Source organism: Aquarana catesbeiana, linkage group LG11, assembly GCF_042186555.1.
Source record: "Aquarana catesbeiana isolate 2022-GZ linkage group LG11, ASM4218655v1, whole genome shotgun sequence".
NCBI classification, from domain to species: domain Eukaryota; kingdom Metazoa; phylum Chordata; class Amphibia; order Anura; family Ranidae; genus Aquarana; species Aquarana catesbeiana.
In genome coordinates this window covers 112,855,474-112,871,130 of record NC_133334.1, presented here as the reverse complement: position 1 = coordinate 112,871,130, position 15,657 = coordinate 112,855,474, and the positions used below count along the sequence as shown (strand labels likewise).

Here is a 15,657-nt window from a genome sequence, read left to right as displayed (position 1 = left end):
GGTAGGGAGAGGGGCAGAGAAAGGATGTTCACTGATCTCCCTCCCCGACCACCTGGTAAAACCTACCATGGGGGGTCCTGGGCCTGCAGGTAAGACAGCGGAGCCCAGGAAGCATGGAGGGAAATGGAGCTCAGTTCCGGTAGGGCACAGAAAGCATTTGGGTGGCTGTACAAAAAGCTGTCTGCTTGTGGAATTTACACATACTCCTGAATGCTGTGAATGTTTGTAGCAGTAAGAGTGTGTATAAACGCCAACGCTTCCAATGCTGTATGATATATGGCAGAGACAGTAAAGGGGTTAAAACTGCATTATAATCTGGCTATATTTTTGCCTTCCTTGGTCCCTCAAGCCTCTCTCATCAGCATGCTAATGAAATTTTCATATAAACCCCGTTTTCATTACATGTCTATTTTAGTACAGATGTAATTACTGGGTCTCTGTGTTTCTCTATGTAAAGCATGCAGATCATGGCTGGTAGTGGAGACTGACAGGGTGCTGTACATAGCTTTCTAAAAAAAACATCACAGTGCCCTGCCCTAGAATGTCTCTCAATACTTCAGCCCTGATGCAAGCAGTGAGTTAGCTCTTGAAGGAGTTATCCAAATATCAAATTGCCTTGATGGGTTGTTGTCTTTTTTGCAGGAGGGGCATCTGTAGGCAGGCTGCATTTGCATGAAGACTGTTCCAGTTAATGCCTGCATGTGATGCTGAGCCTCCGTGATTGAAAGAACTCAAATTCAATGACTGAAATGGGCAGGCCAAGGACAGTCCAGTTGGGGAGATGAGAACTAGATGATACTGGAAGAGGAGAAGAGGTAAACCGCTCCTGTGCTTTCACTACCCCCATAAAAGTGCATGGAACAAACGCCATCTCTCAAGACTAAAAAGCTTCCAGCTCTCATGCAGCTTCGCCAAACATATTTTTTTTTAATCAACATAAACTACTGGACCTCCTCCAGCCACAAAAATGAGGCAAACTTTATCGGAGTTGACGTAGCTTTTATGGCACACTTTTAGAAGCGCACAGCTTTTGCAGTGAAATCAGACTAAGGTATTTTTTTGTAGGAGGAGGACCCTGTACAACTGTGCAAGACTCAAGGCAAGGCTGGACGGGAATATATTAACCACTTCCATACCAGGCACTTTCCCCCCTTCCTGCCCAGGACAATTTGTAGCTTTCACTGCTGTCGCACTTTGAATGACAATTGCGCGGTCATGCAACACTGTACCCAAACTACATTTTTAGCATTTTCTTCCCACAAATAGAGCTTTCTTTTGGTGGTATTTGATCACCTCTGCGGTTTTTAATTTTTGCGCTATAAAACGAAAAAAGAGCAACAATTTTGAAAAAAAAAAATACTGATGGGCACTGATAGGAGGCACTGGATAGGCAGCACTGATGAGGAACTACTCACAGGCATTACTGAGTGGCACTTCGATGGGGCACTGACAGGCATTACTGATGGGCCTCTGATTGGCACTGTTGTGGGCACTGATCGCCACTGTTATGGGCACTGACAGGCATTTATTATGGGGACAGTCTGGCAGCTGATGGGCACCTTTTGATGGGGGCTGTGCTGATAATCAATGCGCTGATTATCAGCACAGACCCCCCCTCTGACAGGGAGAGCTGCCGATCGGCTCTCCCTGTCAGCGTGAACCGAGGAAATCCATTTACCAGCACTTCATGGTTCACGCAATGATCAGCTGTGATTGGTCACAGCTGATCACGTGGTAAGAAGCCTCTGCCAGAGGCTTCATACCACAATCGGAGTTGCGCAGCTCCAAATCTATGCATTAAGGTGAAAATCGTTCTGTGCGGCAGCTCCCTCCCAGATCCCCCCCCATTTTTCTTACCTCAACCCATCCAATCCAGCAATGTGCATGAGCACAGTGGCTCCAGCTGCTATCTCTCTCCTTGTTGGACAGATTAATAGCAGCAAGAGCCATTGGCTCCCGCTGCTGTCAATCAAATCCTGTGACACGGGGGAGGGGGGCAGAGTCCCGCTGTCTGTGTCAGTGGACCCGGGAGTACCCCCTCATGGGTGCCCCCAGGGAAAGCAGCTTTTCGTTGGGGCACCTGATGAAGAGGAGGGGCCTGGAGCACCGGCGGGGGACCCCAGAAGAAGAGGATCGGGGCTGCTCTGTGCAAAACCATTGCACAGAGCAGGCAAGTGTAGACATGTTTGTTTGTTTTTTTTTAAATCAAAAGGTTTACAAACCCTTTAATTCAGAGCTGAAAAATTCAGGTCTTTGAAATTGTGACATGAAAACGAGAGAAATAGAACATTATGCAAAAGGGAATTATACAAATGCCATTTATGTCGCTGAACAATATTATTGCTGCTTTACAAGATTCTACCTAGCATCTGGTCCTCGAGGTTAGAATTTAGGCATTTAAAGTTTAACGATCACATATCCAGAGTTATTATTGCATACAAAATGTATATAGAAAGAATTTTTATTCTGGCTTTCATATTTTGACATGCTTTGATACTTTTGCTATTGTATTAGGTGCAGAGATTTGTAGATGGTCCACCAGAGGCAGAATAGATTATCCACTAAGTCACACTTACTAAGTTTACTATATCTAACCAGCTACTAGCTTTTCAAGTAGTACAATGTTATAAAACTGTTGGCAGGCTCATGGAATTGCATTGTAAGGCCTTGTCCACGCGGGTGTACTTAAGCGTACACCCTTGTGAAATGTGTTTTTCCTTCACGGGATGCACAGGTGTTCCATGCATCTGCATGCAGGCAGTCATTTCATTTGGGAGGCAGCGATTGTCTGGGACACAGCCATGGCTCCCAATTTGACATCCATACGGATGTGTGTACCCAGATGTCAAATTGACACGAATGGGATTGCCTGCACACAGATGCACAGAACATCTACATCCCATGCAGGGCCCTCACATGATGGTGTACATGTAAAGAGTTTGTTACCCCCAACACTTCATATTCCTGATATGTGCCTGCTGTGCCATGTACTTGTATGACAAACAGTGTTAATTTTGACATCAAATTTCGATTTAGTTTTAGTCTTCCGACTAAAATGCCATTTTAGTTTTAGTCGTATTTTAGTCCCTCTGCTTTCCTAATAAAAGCGGACCACACTAAGCAGGGAAGCACACTGTGGTCAGTTCTCTAGCTATGCTCTCCTCCTTGTCCTGACACCCCCCTACTGCAGAGCCTTTTACTGGGAAGCTCAGTGTGCTGCTGCTTCTCCCCCCCCCCCCCAGCTCCTATGCAGCTGAGAACAGAGGGAATGTGATCACTTATAAAAAAGGGGGAAAAAAAAGGGTATTGATACTGTGATACTGTATTTTTATATCTATACAAAAATGTTTTGTCTTTATTTTCTATTTTAAATTGAATGTGTTTTACAAGGTGATCGTTTAAAATTACTTTAAGCATGTGCCTGTGTGAATGAGGTCTAAGGCTTCATGTACATGGGGCATTTTACAACCTCCCCTAAACGATAGTAAACAATGTTTAAAAACGTCAGTTTTGCCACGTTTACATGGCGCGTTGAGCCGTGTTTGCAGGTAGGAGCGTTTTTTAATTTTTTTTTCAAATAGTCAAAAATGTATCTCCAATAAAAACACCTGTAAACAAATCGCAGGTAAACATGAGTTACCGCGTTTACATGCGTTTACAAGCTGTTACAGGCATTTGGCGTTTCAAATGCCGCTTCTGAACATCCGTCCTGAATGCATTTTTTTGCTTTCCAAAAAATGCTTCTAAACTCAACTGCCTAGAAACGACTATAAACGACCCTGTGTACATGTACTGATAAGATAATAGAGGATAACAGAGGAGAGTTCAGGGGCATCTAAAAAAAAAGTCCTAAACGTCCGTTTACCAGCAGCAGTGTACATGAAGCCTAAGGGGTTGTAAAGCAAATCTGCTGTAACCCTGGGTTCAAATTTATGCAGTTGATGCAATTTTCAGGCGCATTTTTGAACATGTGGTTTTTTTATGCAGTTTGCTTATTTTTTCCTTTAGCAAACTGTGCCGGCCACCACATTCTTAACAATGGATGAGTCATGTAAAATGTAAAAAACAAGAATTGCTGGCAAAAAAAAAATGGCTTGGGTTCCCCCCAAAATCCATATCAGAACCTTATTCGAGCATGCAGCCCGGCAGGTCAGGAAAGAGACGAGCGAGCGCCCCCTTCTGAACCATACCAGGCCACATGCCCTGATCATTGGGGGGGGGGGGGAGGTGCTTTGGGGCATGGAGGCTCTTCCCCCCCCCCCAAAGCACCTTCCCCCGTGCCGATGGGGACAAGGGCCTCTTCCCCACAACCCTGGCTGATGCTTGTGGGGGTCTGTGGATGGGGGGCTTATTTATAATCTGGAAGCCCTTTTAACAAGGGGACTCCCAGATCCTGCCCCCATGTGAATGTGTAGGGGTACTTAGACCCCTACTCATTCACCAAAAACCGCAGACACGAAAAAAAAAAAAATAGCTGTTCACTTCCACTGAAGGCTTATGTTCTCTGACAGTTCTTACCTACTTGCTGACTAGCTGCCGTTGTTATATGGCGGCAGGTTGGCTCCCCTGCGCAAATCATCATAGCTGTATGGGGGCCACATTAAGGGCTATGGGGGCGCGCGGCATGACGCCGGAGCCAATGTGCGTGGCCGGCGGCCGCAATGTCTGCCGGGGACCCGCGATCGTTTCTCAGAGAGCCAGAATGGACATCTGTCAATGTAAACAGACAGAACCCCATTCTGTCAGGGAAGTAGAGAGATCTGCTGTTCCTAGTGATCAGGAACAGCGATCTCTCTCTACTCCCTGTCAGTACACTCCCCCCACAGTTAGAAACACTCCCTAGGACACACATAACCCCTTGATCACCCCCTTGTGTTAACCCCTTCCCTGCCAGAGACATTTATACAGTAATCAGTGGCTATTTTTAGCTCTGATCACTGTATAAATGTCAATGGTCCCAAAAAAGTGTCAAAAGTGTTCGATCTGTTCGCTGCAAATTGCTGATCACCAAAAATTACTAGTAAAAAAAAAGTTAATAATAAAAATGCCATAAATATATCCCCTATTTTGTAGAAGCTATAACTTTTGCGCAAACCAATCAATATACACTTATTGTGATTTAATTTTTTTTTTTTATATCGCAAAAAATAAAAACTGCAGAGGTGATCAAACACCACCAAAAGAAAGCTCTATTTGTGGGAAAAAAAAGGTTGTAAATTTTATTTGGGTACAGTGTCGCACAACCACGCAATTAAGTTAAAGTTAGTTAAAGTGACGCAGTGCCATATCGCAAAAAATGGCCTGGTCAGGAAGTGGGTAAATCTTTCCAGGGCTGAAGTGGTTAAATAACTAAGGGGCAGGGTCACCCGCTGACATCATCGGGTGGCCCCACCCCCTTGTAATGTCAATGACCCTGCTGACAGTTGTTGACTCATCGGTTGTTAAGACCCGGCTTCCTGGCCTGCTCCTTAACAACCAGCTATACACTGTTTGTTTTGGAAAAAAAACATGTAAAAACGCATCAAAAACTCAACACTTGCATTTTTATTGCAGGTCCATTGAAGTCTATTACACACTAAATGCTGTGAGGGGAAAAAAAAGTCCCTGACCCTTTCTGAAAATGCACCAGCTGAGAAACACATAGATGTAAACAGGTACCATAGGAAACCATGTTAAATGGACTGTAGTACATTTCTGCAAACTGCAAAAACACACAGGTGTGAACCTGGTCTAAGCCCCCATTCACACTTGAGCGTTTTTCCTCTCATTTCCCTATTCCCAACTATGCTCAACATGCAGAATCTCATTAATTGTTCCCACTTGTACGCTCAGTTCCCCTACATTTAAAAATTTACATGAGCTATAATTTTTTACTTTTCAGTGCTGTCGCACTTTGAATGACAATTGCGCGGTCATGCAACACTATATCCAAACTAAATTTTTATCATTTTCTTCCCACAATCAGAGCTTTCTTTTGGTGGTATTTAATCACCACTGGGGTTTTTATTTTTGCTAAACAAACTAAAAAAGACCAAAATTTTTGAGAAAAGAAAACACATTTCTTTGTTACCGTTATAAGATTTTGTTTTCTCCTTCACTGACGGGCACTGATGAGGCAGCACTGATGAGTTGGCACTGATAAGGTATCATTGATGGGCACTAATGAGGAGGCACTGATATGCAGTACTGATGGGCACTGATAGGTGGCACTGATAGGCACTGACAGGCGGCTGTGATGAGGTACTGACAGGTGTTACTGCTGGGCACTGATTGGTACAGTGATGGGCACTAATATGGGCACCTACATCGGTTTCTGATGGGGCACTGGCTGGCAGCTGATGGGCACCTTTTTGGCAGCTGTGGTGGCACATCTGATGGAGCTGTGCTGATAATCAATGTGCTGATTATCAGCACAGACCCCCCCCCTGAAAGGGAGAGCCGCCAATCGACTCTCCCTGTCAGCGCGAACTGAGGACTGCCGTTTACCAGCACTTCCTGGTTCATGCGATGATCAGCTGTGATTGGTCACAGCTGAACACATGGTAAGGAGCCTCTGTCAGAGGCTCCATACCACGATCGGAGATGCAGTGAGTCAGACTGGCACATAGCACCTTCAATCGCTGTGGGTGCGCGCTGGCATGTTATACTGCTGGACTTTATATGATGCCCAGTCAGGATAACAGAACCACCGCCCAGCCGTCATTTTGCTATAGACCGGGCGTGAAGTGGTTAAATAACAAACATGTTATACTTACCTACTCTGTGCAATGGTTCTACACATACCAGCCCTGATCCTCCTCTTCTCGGGTCCCCGTAAGCGCTCCTCACTCCTCCTCCTTGACCAGTGCCCCTGGTAGTAAGCCGCTTGCTATGGAGGCACTGCATTCATAAGACACAGAGCCACGGCTCGGCCCCACCCCCTGCTCTCTCCTCATTGGCTCACTGGCTGCTGTCTCAGACAATGAGGAGAGTTTTTTTACCTTCATTAAGAATAAGCTTCTAACTAGCAACACGCACTAATACAATTAATTACATCTCTTGTATCATTTATACATGCATGACTGAAAAAAGCATTGAAAATACCACATTCAGTTTAAAAGCCATTATTTAAAATTAATGTAGTTTGGGATGCATAGCTAGGCCTCGGGGATTACACAACCTGATACAATGGCGGTAACACCTGACTCCAGTACAGAACAATCTATTAGTACAGTACATTGTTTTCCTATTAATTGTGTGATAGCGCCACATACCATATGTGCTCTGTGGACTTTATCTGAAGGAAAGCGTAATCTACAACAAAGAAAAGAAAACCACCCCTCGGGTACACAGACCTACAATAAAAAGATTATTTCCTTTCTACTGTAAACCCTTTATCTGCCAAACGGTGTTATCAAATGTGAAGATTAGGAAAAGGGAACCTGAAATTATACCTCTAAATGGCCAGTCATTGCTTAAAGTTTTAGGTGTGTATTAAGACAAAACTTGTTTTGTTTAGTATAGTTTTCTTTTTTAGTATTGTTAAAGCCTCTGTCTGTTTGTTTTTTTTAAACTAAGCAAGAGTGTATATCACTAGCATATCTTCTTTTAACCTGTTGCCACCCACTTAACGCATATGTACGGCAGCAATAAGGTTGGGCTTTAACGCCCACATGCTGCACATATGCATACTTGGGTGGCACAGACAGGGGCGTTGCTAGGTGGGAAAAAGACCAGGGGCTGCAGCCCGAAGTCCGAACCCAACACCGTGGGGGGGGGTATTGTGTGGCGGGGGGGTAAGCTAACTTGCTGGTTGCTACCTGACCCACACTGACCTACCTGACCATTACACTGACCCACGCTGACCTACCTGACCCACACTGATCTTTACACTTATGCAGTGACCTACCTGATGCACACTGACCTACCTGACACACACTGACCTACCTGACGCACACTGAACTACCTGACCCACACTGACCATTACACTGACCCACACTGACCTACCTGATGCACACTGACCTACCTGACACACACTGACATGCGACAACCTACCTGACCATTACACGTCAGACTTCAGGTGATCGTGACCTCCTCCTGCAGCTCAGCCGTAGTGTGCGGTGCGCCCATCCCAAGAGACAGCAGGCAAGCACGCAGAGACAGGAGAAGAGAGCCGCCCGCCCGAGTGCGGAGCGGGGATCTCATAGTGCTCGACGCGGCCGCATTGTAATTCCTACCTTCTGGAGCCTGCAGCGCCTATGATGGACATCACACGTCCCACGGTCCCGGCATTGGACCAGTGGGACGTCCATCATAGGCGCTGCAGGCTCCAGAAGGCCGGACCTGCTATGTCACTCAGTCGCGCTCCGAGTCAGATGGGTCCCCGCTCGGGCTCGGGACTAATAATAGAATTGTGAATGCCCGAGACCCGGGGCTTTTTGGGGGCCCACATGGAGCTCCAGACCCCCTTAGCCCCCCTCCCGACGCCACTGGTGGCGTGGTTTCTGTGCTCTGAGCGCGTTCCCTGCTGGCTCCCAGCACGGAGACTGAGCTGTCAAAAGACTGCTATAGTCTCCAGCAACCATTGTGATTGCCAATTACTGTGGTCATTTGATCAGGCAGATCTTCTCGCCCCGCAGGCATAATAGCTCCAGTAAAAGGGATGCCAGGGCTTTGCAAGAGAATGTTAGAGCTCCTCTACAGGATACATTTCTCCCCATTCCACCCCCTCTATATAATTGCTGGATGGAAAGATAGTCCCCTATCTAAATGCCTTGTTTTTACTTTCCTTAGACCCCTTTTCACATTGACGCAGTTTTGCAGGTGTTTTAAAGCTAGAAATAGTGCCTGTAAAGCACCTGGCAACTGCCTCCCATTCTCTGCAATGGGTGCTTTCACACCCGGGTGGTGCGCTTGCCACTGAGCACGGAACCCAGAAGAGAGCAGCGATCATTGTATTAGCCATGCCTACTACAGTGATTTACAGCTTCCACATGGATCGTAGAAGGTATGGAACATGCATACTTACATTGGTACAAACTGGACTAACATAACTATGCAAAAATATTCATTCCTGGAATACAGCTTTAGGGCAAACTAAAAAATCTGTAGTTTTTTTTTTTTTTTTTTTTTTTTGCACAAATGCTTAAAAAATCATTACATAAAACCCCCAAAACATGATATATTTTCTGCAAGCAGGCCACCCTAGAGCAGTGGTTCTTAACTATTCTAGTGTTGTGACCCCTTGATAAAATTTCCCAAGTTGTGGGGACCCCTAACAGTAAAATTATTTTTGTAGCGTGGGTTGTCAGCACCCAAGGCAAGGCAAGAAATTTGGGCCCCAACCCACGGACATTTAGCGCTCCCCAAGTCCCTTCCACTCATACAGTATTAAAATCCCTTATGGTACATTTTAGGATGTACCACTCTCTCTCTTTGTTCTCCCTCTCTATCCTAATTTCTTGTTTTTTCTCCATTTTTCTTTCTTTTTCTTTCTCTCCCTTTTTCTTTGTTCCTCCCCCTCTTTTCCTCTCTCTTCCATGTTCTCTCTCTCTTTTTATTCCTTCTCTTACTCATTGTTGGGGGGGGGGGGGGGGGGTGAGTAGCAGTGCTGATACGGGGATAGGATGAGTAGCAGTGCTGGGGGTGGTGAGATCAGTCTTTTCTATGTGAGTATAATCATTGCTGTATACCTTTTATTAAAATTATTTTTGGTAATGCACAAGGTCGGTGCGTCCTCCCTTCTTCCTTATGTTTTAGCTTCAAGTACACCCATTGTTCTAAGGCGGGCAGCAAGACCAGTGACTTTCAATACAATATAAAGGGTTGACTTCACCACACATCTATAGACCCAGCACCCAAGCACAGGAGAATTGTTTTGTATGTTGGGGTGGGATCAGTGGCAGTGCTGGGGAGGAGTTCTGATCAGCCAACTTAGGTGTAGTGGGGACTTTTAATGGCAACTATAATCACAGACAGTGTTACCCACTGTGCAGACTCTGTGGTGTCTCTCAGCGGGACTTTTTTTGGGGGGGGATTTTATGTGTTTGGATGTTGCATTATTTTTTTTTTATTATTTTAAAAAAAGTATGTTACTTAAAGTGGATGTAAGCCTTCTCCTATACCCAGCGAAGTGAACAGCCTCAGATGATACATAGAGATTAAACAAATCTCCCTACATAAGTATTACATGTATATCTGCTGTCTTCTGCTTTCTATATTCTTTAGAAAGTAAACATTGTGTTAGAATTCTTACTTCCTCTTTCAGCAGTGGGAAGGGAATCTGGGCATGCACTGTGTGACAGCTGATTGGAGGAGAGGCACCCCACCCCCACCCCTCCACATAGGCAGAGGAACGGAAATACTTGCAGAGATCTGCTGTGAATAGACAAGCTCTCTGCTAATCTATTTATAGCAACCTCCCTGACACAAATTTTCAACTGGTTTTATCATGCTTCTAACAGAAGAACGGAGCAGCAGAAAGACCCGGGACTCAGGGCTTTGGAGAGGGAAAAGTAAACACTACAGATATGTGTGCCCAGGTCAAATTTCATGAATCGAGTTTACATCCACTTTAACTTTTTTTTCCCCCCATCATATTGGGGACAAAAGACCCTTATGCGATGATTTTTTTTGGTGATAGCTTCTTTATAAGCAGACTGTGCTCCACTGATTGTAATGCAATGTGGTTCTTTCCTGGCCTTGCTAGCAGGGCACATGGAAGTGACATCAAATGTGTTGCTTTATGAGTCAGCAATAAGGAGGGGAGGAAAGTGGACCTGTGCCTGCTCTGCTCCCTCCCCTCTATCCAGCAGCACCTGCTATGTTGGTCCCGGGCCTGCTGATGGGCAAGGTTAGCTTGGGATACATGACAGGGGTGCGTTTTGGGGAGGGTGCTTCCACCTGACAGGCAGAGAAAGCTGTACCCGAGGGCCTGCAGTGTAAGATCTCCCCACTTCTCGCATTCTGCTTGCTGTGCCTCTTCTGCTGCTTTCTAACCGTATTCTCACCATCATCCTACTTCTGCTCTGACTACCTATGCAATCAGAGTGAAAGTTCCCCTTCAACCTTCTTAACTTCACAATCATTTTGACTAAAAACCACCAAAACCAAGGTGCTTTGGAGTGCCATTCGAAGAGAAGCCAACACTTGATACGCCAATGTTACAACAGTACAACAGTGTGAATGGGCCTTAGGACATAAAAAGCATCAGCCCACCAAATTCCATCTATAAAAAAAATGGTTTTGGATAAAATCACCATCTAAAAATGAATTTCTCTTAACAATATTTGTATCCCTCTTAGCCATAAAACATAACACAATGCAACCACGGAAAATGAACAACCCCTTTCCATAATCCAATCTGATCAAAATTGGCACTGTTTATGGGCATACCTCTTCAGTATTCTAACTGCACAGATATGAACCAAACTCCCAGGATTCTACAAGATTTCCATCCTATTCTGCAGTAAGGACCTAGTGCCATGCCATAGTGCAATGTCAGAAGGTCCACAGTGGCGGCCCGTCCATACGGGGCACAGGGGCACCGCCACCCCGATCTACACGCAGGGCACCGGATGCATGGGTTCCAATGGGTCTTTTTTTTTTTTGGAAGCATGTGATTAGAGCCTGAGGGTCTAATTGGCTTAAAAAAAGGGTGGGTTTGGGGCACAGAGCTCTTTGTCTGTCTTCCTTCCGGGTCTGCGAACGTGGTCCGCATGCGTGCCGCTGGTCACGGCACAGGCTTCTGAAAAAAAAAAAAAAACAGCACAGGTGACCATTCCTTCAGAGCGCATGCACCGATGATGTAATCGGCTGGATATACAGTAAGTATCTCCTAAATGGCGCACGTTTAGGAGATATTTACAGTACCCATATGTAAGCCTTATTATAGGTTTACCTATAGGTACAATATATGCATGGGACTTTACTTCCTCTTTAATGCATAGAAAGCATCAAGATAACAAACCTTCTGACTTTAGAATTACTTTAAGCTTCTAAAAAGGACTGAAGCCTATTGCCCATGACTCACTCACATGGCATATGTGTCATGTGACAACTTCTCTATGCTCCAGTTGATGTGGTTGAGGCCAACGGTTTTCACTGACCTCATGTAAACTCTATCTATGGTCAAAATGTAAAATCATATTTAGTTCCACATTGTATTTCAATTATTTCCAGCCTACACCTATTAACCGCTTGCTGACCAGCGCACGCTGATTTACGTTGGCCGAATGGCGCTGGTGGGCAAAGGGCGTACAGGTGACCGTGACCGTGGTCCCGCGGACTGGATGTTCGCCGGTTGCCCGTGATCGATTGTGTCATGGAAAGGTAGAACGGGGAGATGCTTTTGTAAACAAAGCATTTCCCCGTTCTGCCTAATGACAGGATAGAGATCACTGCTCTATTTTATCAAGAGCAGTGATCGCTGTCATGTGAGGTGTAGCCCCTCCCCCCCACAGTTAGAATCACTCCCTAGGACACACTTAACCCCTTCACCGCCCCCTAGTGGTTAACCCCTTCACTGCCAGTGTCATTTACACAGTAATCAAAGCATTTTTATATCACTGATAGCTGTATAAACGACAATGGTCCCAAAATAGTGTCAAAAGTGTCTGATCTGTCCGCCATAATTTCGCAGTCCCAAAAAAAAAAAAAAAAAAAAAAAAATATCGCAGATCGCCGCCATTAATAATAATAAAAAAAAATGAAAATGCCATAAAACTATCCCCTATTTTGTAGACACTATACATTTTGCGCAAACCAATCAATATACGCTTATTGCGTTTTTTTGTTTGTTTTTTTTTATCAAAAATATGTAGAATACATATCGGCCTAAACTGAGGAAAAAAATTTTTTTTTTAATTTCTGGGGGATATTTATTATAGCAAAAAAGTAAAAAATACCATCATGGATTATGTTCCCCCAATAATCATGGGGAGGTAGAGACAACAGTGGGTTGCATCAGAACCCATTAGCAGATTAGCAGTGGGACAATATAGTATCTGGATTGGATTGTAAAACTGAACAACAACTATAAGGCCTCATGCACACTGGACGTTATAAAAATGCCAGTAGCGTTAGCTGTAGATGGCGCGTTAAAAATAAGAGTTTTGCCGTGTTATTGCATTAGCGCTTTGCTGCGTTTTTTAGCAAAACTATACTCGCACAAAAGCTTGAGGTTCAAATACACTCATAAATGCTGGATAGCCATGTTTTGCTGCGTCTTTCAGCATTTTTACAGCTAAAAAACACTCTTCTTCAAACGCAGTAGTTATGGGGGGGGGGGTCCAGCCTGAAAATGCCCCTGCCAAAAACACTGATAAAAGCTGATAACATGCTGGGGAGTTTACTGGCTGTAGAAAAAAAAAAAAAACGCCTGACGCCCAAAACAGCAGCTATAAAAACGCCAGTGTGCATGAGGCCCAAGGGAGAGAAAAAAAGGGGGAGTGTAAGGGAGGTTGGAATAGGGGGGAGGCCCCCTAGATGTACTAAGCAGCCCCCATCTGAGGCCCAATTACGGGGCCACAAGGAGAATAGGCGGAGAAAGGGGAACAAAAAGTAGTAAGGGTATCTCCTAAGTTAGACAAAGGAAAGCAAGGCTTAGCAGCTTGGGTCCCCCCAGCTCCATCAGTTTTTCTTTTATATTTTTGACAATCCTTGGCCAAACTGTAACTGCAGTATAGTTAGGACACTGACCTGGTTTTGCTGTAAGCCAGGGGTTCCTGGATTACAAGACTGGCCGAACACAGTTACAGAACCTTTGGTAGTTAAAACATATGCATTTAGTTGCTTGCCTGGCGTTTAGCTTTAACAAAACATTCTTTCATTGACACAGTACTTTAATAAGAACAAAGGTAATTGTTTTGGAACAAGTCACATGTTTTTTGACTTAGCTTTCAAGCACAAATACATTTAGCTATGAGATCACATAAGAAGAAGGCTGGTCATACATTATACAATGTTCTTATTCAATTTCCTTTAGATTTAACTTCAATTATGCAGTGCAAGGGCCTGCCTGATTACATACAAATTTAAAGTGTTTTGTTTTGACCTCATATTATATGGTTTTGGTAAATCTAAAGGAAAATTGAATAAGAAAAAAAGTGGCCGCAGCCCCAGTGTGAGAGGGGTCTTAGGCTGACCATACATAATAGAATTATTATGTATGGTCATCCTAAGATCCCTTTCACACTGGGGCTGCGGCCACTTTAACGCAGTTTAAGTGGCACTTTTGTGCTGCTTTTTGGCCGCTAGCGGGGCGCTTTTAACCCTAAAGAAGGGGTTAAAAACTCCTGTGTTGCGGTGCTTCAGAAGCGCTTTTCATTGCATTTCATTCATTGCCCCAAAGATGCTACTTGCACGACTTTTCCGAACGTCCTGCAAGCGCACCGTCCGGGTGTGAAAGCACCCATTGCAGAGAATGGGAGGCAGTTTTCAGGTGCTTTACAGGCGCTATTTCTAGCGCTAAAACTCCTGAAAACTGCCTCAGTGGGAAAGGGGTCTAAGAGCACAGTGGAGTCTATTTATAAATGGTTTCACACAACTTTCACCCAGCATTCACCCATTTTCCAAATTGAATCCAATGAAAAAAGGAGTGAATCTTGTGTGCTACATACTACTAATTTTTAAGAGTATATTATGCCATAAGCTTAGTTCTATTTTGCATAAAAACAAGATTTATGAAAACTAGACAAAATTTTTTGCAGCAAATATCACAAACCAAGTGTCCAGTTATGGCTGTAATTCCACCCTCTAAATCCAGAGATAGATAAAATACAGAGATTAAATCTACAGCCAGGTTGCTGAATTTACATAAACACAACATATTCCCACACTGGTTCTGAGCAGCTGTCACTGCTAGTCTCAAATTACTGAAAGACTTTAACGATTTTTAATGTGTAGAAAATATCACACTTAAGAAATCATAGCGACCACCAACAAAGATTACATTTAACAAACAATCAGATACAGTACCTTTCCGTGTATTATTGCATACCCAGCCAGGAACATGTTCTCGTGTCAGCTGTATATGGCATATGCACTACCTTTGTGGCGCAGCACACAAGATCAACAAGTTTAACCTGTCCTACTTACTTTAAACACACCTGATAACTCCTTCCTGAGAAGCAGATCTGCAGCAAACTCTTCCCTCAGGCAATCACAGTTTAACTATTTTTTAGGCTATATAGTTCTATACCTAGAAATACCCAAACATCAAACAATCTCATAGACATTAAAGTGATTACTTTTTTCTATAAAGCCGATGACTTCCAAGAGTATACACATTAGAAAACTCTAGGCTCATACTGTACCTATGCATATGGCTGTGGGTGGGAGGAATTGCAGCAATTCCCGCACCTACAACCAGCCGCAGGGAAAACATGCTACTCATAGGCGTGCGCAGGGGGTGTGCCAGGTGTCCCTAATCACTCTGTGTGGTGCCAATTCCCTCTACTGCCCAGCGATCTGTTTCAGGATGGAGAGCGGGCGGAAGGGCTAGACAATATGTCATTTGCCGGCCCCTTCCTTTACTAAATAAACACAGTGAACACACTCACTGTGTACATTCACAACTGAAGCATAGTAAACTGTGTTTACTATCAGTGGAGTAACTAGAAGCCTCAGGGCCCCGGTGCAAGAAATCACGAAGGCCCCACCCCCCCGAAAAGTGGTACT

The 15,657-nt window shown here is 44.4% G+C and overlaps 1 protein-coding gene across 1 annotated transcript in view; it reads right to left on the bottom strand.

The window, feature by feature from the left end:
• LOC141112265 (synaptotagmin-2-like) overlaps positions 1–15,079 on the bottom strand; it is a 180,076-nt gene extending 164,997 nt beyond the window's left edge. The window contains exon 1 of the mRNA XM_073604900.1: positions 14,956–15,079. The gene's annotated coding sequence lies outside the window, so the exon portion shown is untranslated. The remainder of the gene's footprint in view (positions 1–14,955) is intronic.
• Between the last annotated feature and the right edge of the window lie 578 nt (positions 15,080–15,657).